Source organism: Muntiacus reevesi, chromosome 12, assembly GCF_963930625.1.
Source record: "Muntiacus reevesi chromosome 12, mMunRee1.1, whole genome shotgun sequence".
Classification (NCBI taxonomy): domain Eukaryota; kingdom Metazoa; phylum Chordata; class Mammalia; order Artiodactyla; family Cervidae; genus Muntiacus; species Muntiacus reevesi.
The window spans coordinates 30412385-30429075 of record NC_089260.1 but is presented as its reverse complement, the minus strand read 5'-3'; positions in this window follow the sequence as shown (position 1 = coordinate 30429075).

Genomic DNA, 16691 nt, shown 5'->3' with positions numbered 1-16691 from the left:
CTGCTTTTCAACATGCTGTCTAGGTTGGTCATAACTTTCCTTCCAAGGAGCAAGTGTCTTTTAATTTCATGGCTGCAATCACCATCTGCAGTGATTTTGGAGCCCAGAAAAATAAAGTCAACCACTGTTTCCACTGTTTCCCCATCTATTTGCCATGAAGTGATGGGACCGGATGTCATGATCTTCGTTTTTTGAATGTTGAGTTTTAAGCCAGCTTTTTCACTCTCCTCTTCCACTTTCATCAAGAGACTTTTCAGTTCCTCTTCACTATCTGCCATAAGGGTGGTGTCATCTGCATATCTGAGGTTATTGATATCTCTCCCGGCAATCTTGGTTCCAGCTTGTGCTTCATCTAGCACGGCATTTCACATGATGTATTCAGCATATAAGCTAAATAAGCAGGGTGACAATATACAGTCTTGACGTACTCCTTTCCCTATTTGGAATCAGTCCGTTGTACCATGTCCGGTTCTAACTGTTGCCTCTTGACCTGTATACAGATATCTCAGGAGGCAAATAAGGTGGTCTGGTATTCCCATGTCCTGAAGAATTTTCCACAGTTTGTTGTGATCCACACAGTCAAAGGCTTTGGTGTAGTCAATAAAGTAGAAGTCGATGTTTTTCAGAAACATTCTTGCTTTTTCTTGATCCAATGGATGTTGGCAATTTGATATCTGGTTCCTCTGCCTTTTCTAAATCCAACTTATCAGAAACATATGTGATTAATAATCTCTTTGAAAATAAGTAGGAAATTGAATTTGTACATAAATATTTACCTATTAAGTAGCTAAAGCATTATTTCAGCAAGGAGAGGCTAGGGATAACAGTAACTGCTTTCTGTGTCCCTATTGTGGCAATTTGTGAGGCTTCCCTGGTGACTCAGTGGTAAAAGAGTCTGCCTGCCAGTGTAGGGGACACAGTTTAGATTCCTGATCCAGGAGGACCCTACATGTCACGGAACAACTAACCCCATGTACCACAACTATTGAGCCTGTGCTCTAGAGCCAAGAAGCTGCAACTATAAAACAGGCCCCAAATCTTCTGAACCCACACACCCTAGAGCTCGTGCTCTAGAACAGGAGAAGCCACCACAATGAGAAGCCCACATACCACAACTACAGAGTAGCTCCCACTTGTAGCAACTGGAGAAAAGCCCATGCAACGATGAAGATCCAGAAAAGTCAAAAATAAATTTAAAAAAATATCGTATGGATTTTATTTAAAAAAAAAGAAATTTGTGATAAAGATTGTTTGTACAAATATGAAAGAGATATTGCCTAATATACACAGTGTATAGAACCATATCACTCATTTGAAAAGATTCTCTCTTAAGACATGTCTCTGAATTAAAAAAAAAAAGCAACAGGGGAAGATGTTTTCTTATATTAACTATTTTCTGGCTGTCCATATGGAGCTCAGTTGGAAACATTCATGAATTCTTGTCTATGTTAGATTAAGTATGAATCCTCTACCATCATGGTTCTTCTGACTGGTCTGCAAATTAACTTGACAGATTAATGAAACAGATTAGCAGGAGAAAACCAAATAAATTTTAATAACATGTATTACATGGGAGAGACCTAGGAAAACTGAGTAACTCACCAAAATGTCCTAAGTCCTCACCTTAAATATCATTTTTCAGCTAAAGGTAAGAGGATTTTGGGGTAGTAGTTTGGGACTTCCTAGGGGAGGGAAGCAATTGACATGGAGATGGGAAAGCAAATGCTTGGCGAACACTGTTTGCTGGGCCACTTAGAGACTTTGAGGATACAGAGGGGACTCTGGGCTCTAGGCTACATCACAGCTCACCCATATTTTTAAATATATCTCTGGTGATAACTCTGTTCCAAGAAGAGTCCTTTATCTAAATTCTTTAGGATCTAAGGGGAGGTGAAAAGAAAGCCTTCCTGAGTCTTCTTTTTCCTAAAATTAATCAGTCTACATGAATCCTTATGCCAAACAGACACATTTTAGAATCGTAAATTTTGTTTCCCTACATATACAATTAATGTATAAAGTATTTAAAAGTATTTAGCCAATGTGTTAAGATAAAGATCTAAATAATAAAAATAATTATTTCAAAGCCATAAAATATTCTCTGTACCCCAAGTACAGGGTCCCAATTATTCTGGAGGCTCAGATGGTAAAGAATCTGCCTGCAATGCAGGAGACCTGGGTTTGATCCCTAGGTGAGGAAGACCCTCTGGAGAAGAGAATGGCCACCCACTGCAGTATTTTTGCCTGGAGAATTCCATGAACAGAGAAGCCTGGCAGGCTACAGTTCATGGGGTCTCAAAGAATTGGACACGGCTGAGCGACTAACACTTTCACTTTCACCCCAAGTAATAATGCCTTTAACCCTTTTTAAAGGAATTAAAATGAAAGTTGCTTTTTAGAAAACATTTCCAACTATGATTTTCTACAGGTAAGATAGGAATACTCAGTTAACTTTGGCACTGCATGAATTGAACATTTTCTGCTTGGTTTAATGCTTCATAATAGAAGGTGATTAATTCCTGACACATTAATGTAAATTTATGTTTTTCATACACTGGTTATTACTGGGCACTTAATATAGTAACATTTTCTTTGGACTTAAAAACAGAACTGAGAAAAATGTATTTAAATTTTGCTTTTTCTGTATATTGTATAGAGTCAGTGACTTACTGAATTACTACCATTCATTTATTCCCATTTATTGATAATTTATACCTGTTAGAATATAATTGGCAATATTTAAAAATGCAATTTAAAAAAATGGTTAAGAGTCTTTGTAATCTCACATCCAGGAGGCTTTCTCATGTTCCAACATGTTATTAAATAAATTATTGATAGTTTAAGGAAAAATCATTGTTTCTCAATGCCTCAACCTTAGTTATCTTGAGCTTAAAGTTTCAAAAATTCCATTGTCTAGTATTACCAGATTATTTGGCCTATGCATTTATTAATTTATTCAAATGATAGTGTATTGTGCATTGCCAACAATGAATTAGGAATAAATATGCACAAGAATATTTTTTTTTAGCTTGAATGAATTAAAAATACAACAAAGATTTTTCCATTATAGGAATATATGTCTAATGAAAAATACGATATTTTTATAGATCCTGTTTCATTATTGGGCACACATAAAGATGGATCAAATTGTCTTTTAATAAGCATTACCAAACCAACAGAAAATCATAATATGTGTTAGGCAGTGGATTAAGTGCTATGAGTATAAAAATAAAAATGACATCAATAGAAACACTGATGATAATTATAGTTGCTGTAATTATTAAATGCTGATACTTGGCTAGATGATAAATTAATCATTTAATATATTATATATTTTAAATCTTTGTCTTTTAAATTGCTGTTGGATTCAGTTTGTTATTATATTGTGGAGAAGTTTTGCACCTATATTCATAAGAATTATGACCTGTTGCTTTTGTGTGTGTGTGCTATCCTTCTCTTGCTTTGGTACCAGTATCAGAGTAACAGAGGCTTCATTGAATGTCTTAAGATGTGTTTCCTCCTCTCCTTTTTTTGAATTTTGAGAAAATTGCTACTAAAATTCTTCAAATGTTTGGTATGATTCACCAATGAGCACATTATTTCTTTGTCAGGAGATTTTTTATTACTGATTCAATATTTGTACTTGGTAACAGTGTTAATCACTCAGTCGTGTCCAACTCTCTGAGACCCCACGGACTGTAGCCTGCCAGGCTTCTCTGTCTATGGAATTCTCCAGGCAAGAATACTGAAGTAGGTAGCCATTCTCTTTTCCAGCAGATCTTCTCAACTCAGGGGTCAAAACTGGGTCTCTGGCATTGTGGGCATATTCATTACTATCTGAGTCAGCAGGGAAGCCTTGTTATAAGTCTGTTCAGATTTTCTATTTCTTCTTAATTCAGTTTTGGTAAGTATTGTGTTTTTTTTAGGACTCTGTCATTCCATCTAGCTTCTCCAATATGTTGATGTGTAATTTTTTATAGAATTCTCTTAAGCTAGTTTTTACTTCTCTATATCATAATTGAGCTAGGAAAAGTAAATATTTGGAAAGAAGAATTAAATCATCTAAGACAGATCATTCATTAGTCCTATTACAGATGAATGAATCAGAACAAGAAAATCTGGAAGCAATGCATAAGCAAGTAATGGAATAAAGCTAAGATGTAGTGATAGATGCAAAATTCATGAAAAGTTGTTGGCTTTTCTGACTTTACCTCTTGTAAATTTGCAGTGAAACATCGGTGGTGAGTTTGAGTTTGTTGACCTGCCTGGCAGTTAGGAAGCAGATATAGACATCAAATTTAGGAATAACAAGACTAAAATTACACCACTTTTAGCCAATGGCAACCTTCAGAATTTAATGGATCCTGTTTCACTTTCACCTTCCAAATATTGTGCAACTTTATTTTTGGCCCATTCTAACTTGGAGTCATACAAGAAAGGAGGTCTGGTAATACCGAAGAAGGTCTGATAATACAAAACCAACCCAATATGTTAACTCCAAACTAAAGTTTTAAAAGAAGATAATATTGTTGTGCCCATTTTTCTGAGTATGAGCTTCCATACCAAAATGAAAAGCCTTCCTGTGATGATTCATACAGAAAGAAGACATTAATGAAAGCAAGACTGAAAGAGGGATTCCTTAAACATATTCTTTAGTAGCTGCACCATTTTGGATATTGATCATATTTAATGTAAGAAAGATAAAGCCATATATGGCTAAGGCAGTGTTTTTGGTTATGCAATATATGCAGGAAATGATAATGGTAATGGATAGATGATTTGGTACTGAAAGTGAAGTACAAAAAAGGGGGGCAACTTCACCAGAGATTTAAGCCCTAGCTTCAAGATCATGGTGCCTCAAAAAGAGAATATGTGAGGTTACCTCCTGAAAGTACTTCTGGAAAGTACTTCCTGAAAAGCATCTGAGTATCATCAGCACGACAGCTCTTAGAAAAAGATTTAGATAAAACAAGGTATCACAACTGAAATAGAAATAAAAATCAGAAGTATAAATCAGGGTAGAAGGGGTGGATTTGTTTTTTATCATAAATCATATTAAGACTCCTAAACCGAATGGTTGATCCCATCTTTCAAGGTCTTTAATGGTGACTAATACTGAAGACTTTGTTATATAAGAATAAGTGATGTAAGACATTAGTTGCCTACAGAGACATAATACTGAAAGAAGAATAGGAATGTGAAATGTACAAATCTAATTAATGAAGGAGCTTATATACTTAATCAGTCTCAAAGATGCAAATTGGAGTGTTGATTTAAGAAAGTGGGAGTGTCAAAGATTACTGATGAATTGGAATCTGCAGTCCTAAACATGCCTCCAGAGGCAGTGGCCCTAATTAAGGATCAGAGATCAAAATAATCAGATAGTTCCATTGTTTCAATGCAAAATTATAATATAATGGTCTTCAAATTAAAGGATTGCTGCAAAGTGAAGAAGTCATGTTTCTCTTTATGAATCAGAGGGAAAGCTGAAGAACAGAAACACGATGAAAGGTGATGTTAATGTACTGGAATGATATTTAACTCAATTTCTAAGTGATAAGAAGGAGAACTATATTTAAATGAATAGAATAGAAATGTATATATTAAGTTTTCTGTGCCTGTTCAAATCATTGTCAAGCAAATGATCAATTACTTTAGTTTTGATAACATCTTCTAGTTCTTAATTATTTATTATTCTAACAGCACCTCTTTGCAACTCATATGTAACTGATAATAGTAGAACGACAGGATACTATGGCAATAAATACCTAGACCTGATTTGATCCTTAGCTCTGCCACACATTGGCTATCTGATCTTGGGGGGAATTTATTAACTTTTTTTTGAGTCTCAGTTTCCTATATTATAAAATTGAACAGTGATATATAGGCAAGTTTTCATGTGGACTTCATGAACAAATGTAACATAATAGGCTATTTTTAAAAAGATTAGTGATAGAAAGCTTATTTCCACACTTATTTTTGGAAAATGTCAGTGTTTTATAAAACTTCCTGGTGAAGGAATCTGAACTGGAGGGATATCAAGTAGGAATACAGTTCTGCTATAACCAGCTTTACTTTGATCTGTCTTTAATCATGAGGTTTCATGTAAGATTTTGTATAAAATAGGGATTAGTGATAGAAGTATAACATACATTGAGATTTGATCTTTCGAGTTAACAGTATTCAGTCCCCATGTTTCCTTTTTAGTTCCTATAATTGTTTGAAGAAGTTTTCTTTTTTTTTTTTTTTAAAAATCTCTGTATTATAGAAAAATAAGACGAAGCTTTGAGTGTCCAGAGTTTAACTAGCACCTGGATCTTCCAACCATCAGACTGGGCTTTTGATCTTTTAAATATCACAATAGCCTTATAGTATAGAAAAGGAAGCACTGGTATCTAAAAAGAAACTTGACTGAAGGACGTGGTGCAAATTAAGTAAGTGATTTCACCATTTGAACACAGAACTTTCACTTCTGGACCCATATTCTCTCCTTTTCATCATTCTGGGAGCCAAATTAATTAACATCATATGATGTTATAATGTATATGGTAAGTTTATTAAATAACTTCCTGTCCTAGACACTTTGCCTTTAATATTATGATCTGAGTATCAACATTTTAGATGATACAGGGTTTTATTGTGCCTTGATTTGAAAGAAATGCATTCCCATAACTAATATTGAATTTCACTGTACCTGGCTTTTAAAATTTGAGAAGTAACTTATGAAATAGTTTCAAACTTGTTTTTCTATTTGTTAAACTCTGACTGCTGATCTTTTAATTAGTTATATTTTTGATAGAAATAAATGCCTCAAACATAGTCAAAGCCCTCTAATCATTTCATATTATTGAGTCTTGTAATAGGTTGACTATTACTTAAAAAACTGTTATAGTTAGAAGACAAAATTGGTTTTTTATAATATATGTGAAGTCATGTTTATATTTGTATGTGTGGATGCTTTGATGTGTGCACAGAGAATAAAATTTATTATACTTTGTGTTAAGTTACTCAAGATTAGAGTATTATTTTTGCTATTTTCAGACTCAACACCAAGTTATTCTTCCCATGGTGGTTTGGTGGTTTAGTCGCTAAGTCGTGTCTGACTCTTGCAACCCCATGAACCGTAGCCTGTCAGACTCCTTTGTCCATGGGATTCTCCAGGCAAGAATACTGGAGTGGGTTGCCATTTCCTTTTCCAGGGGATCTTCCCAACCCAGGAATCGAAACCGGGTCTCCTGCATTGCAGGCAGTCAAATGCAAACCCAAGAATAAGATTATCTAAAACTTCCACACCAACTACAGTGTACATGAAACTAATTGCTTAGGAAAAATGTGCACTTTCATGCTTTTTCACACAAAGTATAAACATTTGTATTTTTTCAGCTTATAATTATTTTATAGATCTAATTTTACCCTCTTTGTTTTTCCAATCTTGAGTTGCTGTGTCTGATTTTCTCAATTCTCATGGTATTTGAAGCTTTGTCCCTTAACATGTCTAGAATAGCTGTCATATCTATAAGAAATTTTCATTAGTTTTGAATGTGTACTCTAAAAGAACACAAATTCTTAGACTTTAATGTATAAAATTTTAAATATTTGTCAGAAAATGTGTTTAGTGAATAATGGAAGTAATAACATTAAATTTGTTTATTTAGGTTTTAGAACCTTACTATTTTTCATGGGGCACTTCAACTTAATGGTTCATAGACAGATTCTGAGAAATTCTGATTTACTTTACGAAATATTTTTCTGTTATATGCACTTGGAAGGATGTGTTCAATTAACAGGGAACTAGGATGAACATTACAAGTTTTGAAATTTTATGTATAGAAAAATGTATAGAAATTGCATGCATACACAAATTTTTATGTATAGAAAAAAGAATAAGCTTTTCTTCACCTGAAATAGTTACTTGGTGAGGATCCTTGTAAAGGATGATTCAGAAATATAGGACACTATCCATCTTTGTTCATGCATACTAATCTAAAGCAATTACAATGCATCTCAGCCTTAAGTAAGGATTTAATCAAAAGCAAGTAAACAGAGAAATTTAAGAAACATTTACTATAAATCTTTGGACAGATCCCACTCCCCTCTGGTTGTCTTCATTTCCTTGATATTCTTTTTACTTTACTCTGACCTTTACACTGATTTAGTTTTCTTTTATCTATCTGACTTCTCACAATGGCCTTCACTTCAGCTAGCACAAAAAACTATTTGCTTCTTGCATAGACACTATACCTGTCACTCAAAACACAGCAGAATTCCTTCCAGGACTTTGTACTTTTATAACTGCTTTCATCCATGGATCTCATAAAGCCCAGCAAACACAACCTCATTAATTCCTTAGAATATTCCTGTGAAGTTGGTGGGTGGCCAGTATTATTATCCCAGTGTTATAAAACATTTTATCCAGTTTACATAAGGCATTACTTTCTGTGTTATGCAGCTTTTATCAGTGAGTAATGCGGCCAAGGATATAGGAAATACAATGCAGCCCTAGGAAAAGAACTTGTACTAACAAGAAAGGCCCAGCATTTCATGTCTTTAGATGCTGTTTCTCTTCTGTGTTGTAACAGACTGTTGCTCAGTTTTGACATAATGTTTTTAACTATTATGTTTTAAATTGCTTCAGTCCTTATGAGGATTATATTATTCTTTCTCCGTGTCCTAGAGAGTGAATAGTCTACATAAAATATGTCAAATAAAGAGCAGCTTATAAAGTATATCTTAAATCCCATTATAAACCTACCAAATAATGGCTTCATTTATATAAACCACACATCAGGAATCACTGAGTTTATTAATTGCATTAATTTGGTACACTTTATCATTAAGAAAGAATAACCTTTAATTGCAAAATAATGGTTTCTTACAGATTTAGGAAGGGTAACATAATACATAATAAGAAGAGGTGGCAAGAATACACAGAAGGACTACAAAAAAGATCTTCACAACCCAGATAATCACAATGGTGTAATCACTCACCTAGAGCCAAACATCCTGGAATGTGAAGTTAGGTGGGCCTTAGAAAGCATCACTATGAATAAAACTAGTGGAGGTGATGGAATTCCAGTTGAGCTATTTCAAATCCTGAAAGATGATGCTGTGAAAGTGCTGTACTCAATAGGCCAGCAAATTTGGAAAACTCAGCAGTGGCCACAGGACTGGAAAAGGTCAGTTTTCATTCCAATCCCTAAGAAAGGCAATCCCAAAGAATGCTCAAACTACCACACAATTGCACTCATCTCACACGCTAGTAAAGTAATGCTCAAAATTCTCCAAGCCAAGCTTCAGCAATACGTGAAACGAGAACTTCCAGATGTTCAGGCTGGTTTTAGAAAAGGCAGAGGAACCAGAGATCAAATTGCCAACATCCGCTGGATCATTGAAAAAGCAAGAGAGTTCCAGAAAAACATCTATTTCTGTTTTATTGACTACACCAAAGCCTTCGACTGTGTGGATCACAATAAACTGTGGAAAATTCTTAAAGAGATGGGAATACCAGACCACCTGACCTGCCTCTTGAGAAACCTGTATGCAGGTCAGGAAGCAATAGCTAGAACTGGACATGGAACAACAGACTGGTTCCAAATAGGAAAAGGAGTACGTCAAGCTGTACATTGTCACCCTGCTTATTTAACTTATATGCAGAGTACATCATGAGAAATGCTGGGCTGGAAGAAACACAAGCTGGAATCAAGATTGCTGGGAGAAATATCAATGACCTCAGATATGCAGATGACACCACCCTTATAGGAGAAAGTGAAGAGGAAGTAAAAAGCCTCTTGATGAAAGTGAAAGAGGAGAGTGAAAAAGTTGGCTTAAAGCTCAACAAACGGAAAACTAAGATCATGGCATCTGATACCATCACTTCATGGGAAATAGATGGGGAGACAGTGGAAACAGTGTCAGATTTTATTTTGGGGGGCTCCAAAATCACTGCAGATGGTGATTGAAGCCATGAAATTAAAAGACGTTTACTCCTTGGAAGGAAAGCTATGACCAACCTAGATAGCATATTAAAAAACAGAGACATCACTTTGCCAACAAAGGTCCATCTAGTCAAGACTATGGTTTTTCCAGTGGTCATGCATGGATGTGAGATGGACTGTGAGCAAAGCTGAGTGCTGAAGAATTGATGCTTTTGAACTGTGGTGTTGGAGAAGACTCTTGAGAGTCCCTTGGACTGCAAGGAGATCCAACCAGTCCATCCTAAAGGAGATCAGTCCTGGGTGTTCATTGGAAGGACTGATGTTGAAGCTGAAACTCCAATAATTTGGCCACCTCATGCGAAGAGTTGACTCATTGGAAAAGGCCCTGATGTTGGGAGGGATTGGGGGCAGGAGGAGAAGGGGACAACAGAGGATGAGATGGTTGGGTGGCATCACCGACTCGATGGACATGGGTTTGAGTAAACTCCGGGAGTTTGTGATGGATAGGGAGGACTGGCGTGCTGCGGCTCATGGGGTCCCAAGGAGTCGGACAGAACTGAGCGATTGAACTGAACTGATATCAGGTAGTAAAGAATCTGCCTGCCAACATAGGAGACATAGGTTCGATTCCTAGGTCTAGAAGATGCCCTGGAGTAGGAAAAGGCAACCCACTTTATATTCTTGCCTGCAAAATCCAATGGACAGCCAGGCTACAGTCCATGGGGTGGCAAAGAGTTGGACATGACTGATTGACTGAACACACAACTTACCAGACACTATTCTAACCACATTACATATGTTGTCATTTACATCTCATAATTCTACAAGATACTATTATTATACTATTATACTATTGTATACTATTATTATATAATAATAACACAAGGACTATTATTTTCTTCCCAATCAATGCATAAGAAAGTGAGACACAAAAAGGATGAGGAACTTAGATGAAATTTGAACAGAGGGCATCTGCTTTCACATTTCCACTCTTAATGCATTCTGTGCTGTCACTCCAGGGTTGGGTCTTTGAGACAGAAGAAAGAGATCAACAAGATAGGAAAGGAATCCCAAGTTCACTATGAGTTGGAACTTGGAACCTACAGTGAAAATGAGATTGGGCTCATTGTGAAGTGGTGAGGTTGATAAGGGGTAAAAATGTGTTGATAAATCTAGTAAAGTCACACACGGGAATATTTTCTAAAAATGCCAACATACAGGGTGAGATGTTCTTCCAATGAAATTATAGGAAAATTTGTTTACTGAGATAAACAAATATATACAACAATTCTAATAATCTCACAAATAGTTTAAAAGCAATCACCTAGATTTTTCGATTATAGTACTTTTTGGCATACTTCTGAAATGCACCATGTTTAAACAATTTTCATAAAGATATCCTCAAGCTAGAGAGCAATTACAAAGAACTGAGGTGTCTTTTCACTTGTCTATAACATTCACTGTTAAGTTTTAACAGACATATGAGTTTATAAGGACATTTTCAAATTAGGATAAAAGATGAAAAATAGGTGCTTTTGTTGATTATGATACTAATTGCCTTTTCTGACCTGAATACAGAGAACAAATGAGAGCTGTAAGTACACAGTGAGGGTGATAAATGATCCAGCAGATGCACTGGAGAAATAAACATATGTGTCTGTGACAGAAATTTGCAGTTCAAACTGAAGTGACAAACCCAACTGATCTTTGATTTCAGGAGCCAAAAAGCAGTCTACATTCTGTGTTTTTGTTAAGAAAAAAGCATAGAACATTGAAAGGAAACTATAATCTGGTCATTCCATGCACATTATCTGCATATGGAAGCAATGCTAAGATTAAGGTAGTTTTCTGTTCTTTATTTTCTAAATAGAACTTTATAAAAAGACAAATCAGTTTATAATAGCAGTGAAGAATAAAATATTCTAAAAATTATCAAAAGATAATGCGTTAAAAATTTTTTTTAAAGCATATGGACAGTAGAGCCCACTTTTCATTAATAAGTTGTTTTTACAAATTCTTCATATTAGTTGAAATCCCATACTGTACTTTCTACTAAAGTATTATATATCTATGTCATTTTCAAGATTTTCCTTTTTATATTTGTGTTCCCTTAAAATAATATGCACTATAAATTAGTTAAAATATATTTAAAATAAAAATCTAGTAAATTTGTACATGCATTACATACCAAATTTTGAAAGCATATAAAAAATATATTTATATCTCATAATCACTGTTCACAGAGACAAGCATTGTTAATACTTTTACATATAGATTTTAAATATTTTTCTATAAAATTGTGTAATTTTAAAGGAATAATTATACTGTATGTACTTTAAAGATATTGTGTCTATGTGTGTGTGTGTGTGTTAGTCGCTCAGTCATGTCCAACTCTGCGATCCCAGATCTGTACCTGATCCCAGATCTGTACCTGGCTCCTCTGTCCATGGAATATCCCAGACAAGAATACTGGAGTAGGTAGCAATTCCCTTCTCCAGGGTATCTTCCTGACTCAGAGATCAAACCCCAGTTCCTTCCTGCATTGCAGACAGATTCTTTACCTTCTGAGCCACCAGGGAAACCCAAAGATAGTTTATTTGAAATTATTTCAAGTTTACACAAAAGTGTTAAGAATAAAAATGCTTAAGAGGACACTCATATGCTCTTTATCCAACTTAACTATTGTTAACATTTTATGCCATTTTCAGTAAACATTTTTTTTTCAGTAAACATTTTACAGCTTAATGGATGAAATATTTAACTGCATCTTTATAATATGTCAAAATCTTAATGTGAATGCTTTCCATGTATCATATTATAAAATCCTAAAATAATTCCATTAATGCATATCTAGGCATAATGCTTAATTCTATTTCATACATATTTTACAGATGAATAAACTGAGGGTGAAAGAATAGTTAAGTAACATGTCTAAGAACATCCAGTGCATAAGAGGACAGACTGGGATTTAAGGACAGGTGTAATAGCTACTTCTTGCTGTGTAACAAATTACTACAAAACTTAATTGGAAAGTACACTTATTATCTTTCAGTTTCTGTGGTTAAGTAACCTGGTAGTGGCTTTGATGAGTGGTTCTGGCTCAAGATATCCTGAGACCACAATCAGGGTGTCAACCAGGATTGCAGTGATTGCAGGATTCATCTGCTGAGTCTCTGTTTTCAAGCTGACACATGTGGTATCTCTCAGGCTTCAGAAAATCTGTTTCTAAGCTCCCTGTAACACCTGTCTATCTACCTTATGTCATAAGGCAGTTATTTTTCCATAAAATGTTGAGCTTAGACTAAGAAGATAGTTATGTAATAAATGAAAATTCATTTAGCTTCTGGAACTCCGTTTTCTTCACCTACAGACTTGATTCTTAAAGGGTAGAAAATGTCTCTTGTTCACCTGTGGATCCCCAGACCTCATATGCCTGATGTTTTGTAGGCACTCAGTACACCTTCCATATCAGAATGCTCATAAAATGTAAGTAAGGCACAGAATGAGAAGTCACTTGACAAGTTATAAGAGGCTGTGAAAATTTAAAGCCTTAGAGAAAATTTAGGAAGCAGTTTTTTTAATTACCAGAAGAATTCATATTATTGTTTCATTTAAACTACTTTTTTTAAAATCCTACTTTGATGTGTTTTAGGTTTTGATTTCAGACAGCTTCATTATTTATTTATTAATATTTGTTTATTCTGTTAGTTGATTTTTTATTTTTTTGATAATGCCATCCAGTTCTCAAAATCAATTCTGCATTAGATACAACCATTGCACTGTTTTCAATTTTATGTATTTTCATAATTTGATCACATTATAATCAGATCACCTCTATTTCCCCCTTTCAATACTTTATGTTGTTTTGATTGTTACTTCAACAATCAAAAATGCTTTTCTACCTGCAAGTTTTCTTTTTTAAATATTATCATATTTTGAATTAGAGGCTCAAAAAACCACACCCTTTGGGCTCTAGTTGTTAATCCATACACAAGTATTGGTATTAATTTACTTCAACATTTTAGTTGCTCTAAAATACATTAATTGTAATTGCCATCTGTCAAGTTAATGTCCAAATATATTCTTTTTGAAAGTTTTCTGTTTGAAAGAGCCATTTTATTATATAAGTCAGCATTCCAAATGAATGAAATGCTCATGATATACTCATTGTGGAGGTGGTTTTGTCACTCAGTTGTGTTCAACTCTTTGTGACCCTATGGACTGTAGCCTGCCAGGCTCCTCTGTTCACGGAGTTTTGCAGGTAAGAATACTGGAGTGGGATGCCAATTCCTTCTCCAAGGGATCTTCCTAACCCAGTGATTGAAGATGTGTCTCCTGCTTGGCAGTCAAATTCTTTACCATATATATATATATATGGTAAATATATATATATAAATGGGTATATATATATAAATATACATATATTTATATGTATATATAAATATATATATGGGTATTTACATATATATATGATTTTTTTCATATATATATTATATATATATACATGAGTAGCAGTTTTGTTTGTTTTTGTCACATGCAATGCAGATAAAACATTGAGCAGTAGCTATAGAACCCCCTTGGACAATGGCTAATGAAAACTTTTTGACAAGAAACTTTCCTTCTGTATTACCAAAGCTTCATTTTTAAAACATATAATGTTTCCTACATGAGTTACAGCTTGTTAAAGTATTTGTTTGCAATTATGGAGACACAAATGTGTGTTCTCTGATTTGACTTGATAAGAACTAATGATCTTATCACAAAAAGTAGGCATTCTGGCATTTTAGTTTTTATTTTATGTTTTCATTAAACATTTTATTAAAGATATGTTGGTATGTATAAACTGTAAACTTGGCAAGCAGGACATCTAGCATCTGGTTAGGCAGTAAAAGCAAGTCATTATTTTATTTCAATTCATATTTCAGCTATAAAAGGAAAAAGAAGTCATAAGTCAGTAATAAATTAAACATAAAAGCAGAGACCCAAAGTCTGGTAATGACAAGAGATGGTACTTTTCAGTGTTAGTTTTGGAATGAATAAATAAAAATTACAGTCAGCCAGGCATGTTAGTTTGAACTTGAGACAAATTAAATGTTTTTTTTCCCCAAGTAAACAAGTCATTATAATCCTTGGTTTGCAAAGTTATGGTAGGTATTTTATATTTTATAATATCATAGTTACTGACTAAAATCCAATAAAACTTTATTTGCAGAAGACCTTGAGGCCACTTGCATTTTTCAATAAACCTTAATAAAAAGAAATTTCTCTTATTTATGTTTACACACATAAAGAATTTAAGAGTGATGCTCAGCCATCTGGTGAAGTAAAAAACAGTCTCATAACCAAGGTGAACTAGGGTGAATGCCTCCATGAAAAAGGTTAGAATCTGTTATCTTAAAGGTTAGTATTCACTTAAAAGAATCATTTGCTCAATTAGATGTCTGCACCAGTCAGTCAGTTTCCTACTTCTGGAAAGAGAAGTAGATTTGTGTTTGAGTGGCTCAGTGTAAATCTATCTCTGCTGTTGCACCTCAGTCAAGTCACTGATGTGATAGTTTTCTTATTAATAAAATATAATTTTGTGAAAGTTTAATAAATTATGAGAAGCCATTTTAAAAAAATGTAAATCTGTATACATTTGTAAATGTCATTTAAGGCATATACTGATTAGTGATTCTGTCATTGATAACTATATGTTAGAAATCAAATTGTAGGCTTTGTACTGGCTGGAATTTTCTATGAAGAATACATTTCTAATTTCTGAGTCTGGAAGATAATGACAGTAACCAGAATCATCTGTACCCTGACATCTTCAGAGAGAAAGAGAGGGAGAGAGAGTAACTGAGGAGACAAACACAAATGACTCACCTTTTAAAAGTAGCTGGAGGGTTATCGTCTATGCAAAACAGAAAAAGAGACACAGATGTACAGAACAGAATTTTGGACTCTGTGGGAGAAGGCGAGAGTGGGATGTTTCGAGAGAACAGCATCGAAATATGTATATTATCAAGGGTTAAACAGATCACCAGCCCAGGTTGGGATGCATGAGACAAGTGCTCGGGCCTGGTGCACTGGGAAGACCCAGAGGGATCGGGTGGAGAGGGAGGTGGGAGAGGGGATCAGGATGGGGAATACATGTAAATCCATGGCTGATTCATGTCAATGTATGACAAAAACCACTACAATATTGTAAAGTGATTAGCCTCCAACTAATAAAAATAAATGAAAAAAAAGAAAAAAGAAAAAAAAGTAGCTGGAGGCAGAGTTTACCACAAACACCAATATCTACCAGAGCTCTTACCCAGCTGCCAGCATGTGAGAGGAAAGGGGGCTTAAGAGAGTATGCAAAGAGAGGAAAGAAGAGGACATAGATGAAACAGGCAATATCACTACTAGAAAGAGCAAACCCATTTATTATTTAACAGAATTGTTAAATTCTTAGCTGTGAAATCTAGGAATTGTTACTTCACAACTCACTACAAGGTAGGGGCTTGAAGTTATGGGAGATAAAACAGACACACAGGGAAGTGGTGTTTCCCCACATTTAAGTGGCAGTAAGAGGGAAGAAGAAAGTAAAAGGGAATTTTTTTTTTTTTAATTCTTAAGGTATAAAAGAAACAAGACACTCTTTACCACTAACTAACCAATAAAATTATTATTCTTCACTATATTGACAGAAGATGGTATACTTGAACTAGAATCGATGTCAACAAACTTTTAGAAACAGAAAAAAAGCCAATTAAAATTATACAAATAGAC